The 1,237-nt window shown below is 41.5% G+C and overlaps 1 pseudogene; it reads right to left on the reverse strand.

The window, feature by feature from the left end:
- Positions 1-366: 366 nt before the first annotated feature.
- On the reverse strand, positions 367-1,096 carry LOC116465861 (cell division cycle protein 27 homolog; annotated as a pseudogene).
- Positions 1,097-1,237: the final 141 nt, after the last annotated feature.

Genomic DNA, 1,237 nt, shown 5'->3' on the forward strand with positions numbered 1-1,237 from the left:
GATTATTTTTAGAGTATTGACATGTTAACAGTATTAAGTCTACCAATCCGTAAGCACTGATGTTCTTCCATTTACTTAGCTTTTCTTTAATTTCATTTAGCAATCTTTTTGTAGTTTTCAGTGTGTTTTTTTTTTTTTTTTTTTTTTGAGTATAAGGATCTGGTATTCTATTATCATGAGTTAATTTAAGAGTTTGTTAAAGACATACATTTCGTTAGAGAGCATTTCAGTTAGACGTTATTGACCAGTATGTACCATCCCTAGGTATTTGTAACCAAATTCATGGCAATAAAGAGCTATCTAACAAGAAAAATTAGCGAGTACCGGCACCATCAATAAGAGCTTGTCTTTACACTTCATTGCCGCTTACCATGCGTTACAATGCCTAGGATGGACTCTGATAGCATTTCGAAAACAAGCTAATGCTTTGTCCGATTCTACAGTGAAGACAAACTCCCGCCCTAATACAGTAGAGGCCTAAGCATGACTTGGATCCACTTCGATAGCTCTCTGGAAGAATTTAATTGCCATATCGTGTGCCCGTTGCAAGCGGAGACAGTTCCCTGTGGCACGCCAGGCCTCTGGCTGGCGAATTTTTATCCATGTCTGTCAAGTCTTTTGACAGAACTGAAAGAGCAACATCTTTTTGAGGATGCCAAAGTGTTGCGGAGCAGATCTCCATGCCTTCGACCCTCTAATTCTCCATCCTTCTTACCTCCGAGGAGATTCTTTCCGCTTGCGTGGACTCTGAAAGCTCAACATAGGCCCTTCCAATTTGGCACAGTACCCAACCAGCATTGTAGTGGTGAGAAGGTAGATGGCTCGAAATATTGATAGCTTGTTTGCAGTGGTAAGAACACAAAGCTAAATAACCTTTCCCCCTTTCACGGAGAAGGCTCATCGAGCCTTCTGCTGCTGCTTTTTGGAGATTAACAGCCTGAATCTGAGGTGTGATTGCGGATATTTTCCCTTCTGAGATGACGGAAGAGTCCAATTTTGTCATTTCCAGGCTGCCATTGACGTGAGGTTGAGTCAGTCCTCCTTCGTTAGTTTTACTTTTTGTTTTTCTGTTTGGGATTTTAGGTGGACACTTCATTTTTAATTTTTTTCTTATTCTCCTTGGTTGTGGAGCTGTCACTGGTCAAGAGTCATGGATTTCTTCGAGGCAGTGCATTTAGGGGAGATGCCACAGTGGGGCTCGATACCTGAGGTGATGCCCTTGTTTGTGTTTTTGCAA

This window comes from Hylobates moloch, unplaced genomic scaffold, assembly GCF_009828535.3.
Source record: "Hylobates moloch isolate HMO894 unplaced genomic scaffold, HMol_V3 SCAFFOLD_15909, whole genome shotgun sequence".
NCBI lineage: Eukaryota > Metazoa > Chordata > Mammalia > Primates > Hylobatidae > Hylobates > Hylobates moloch.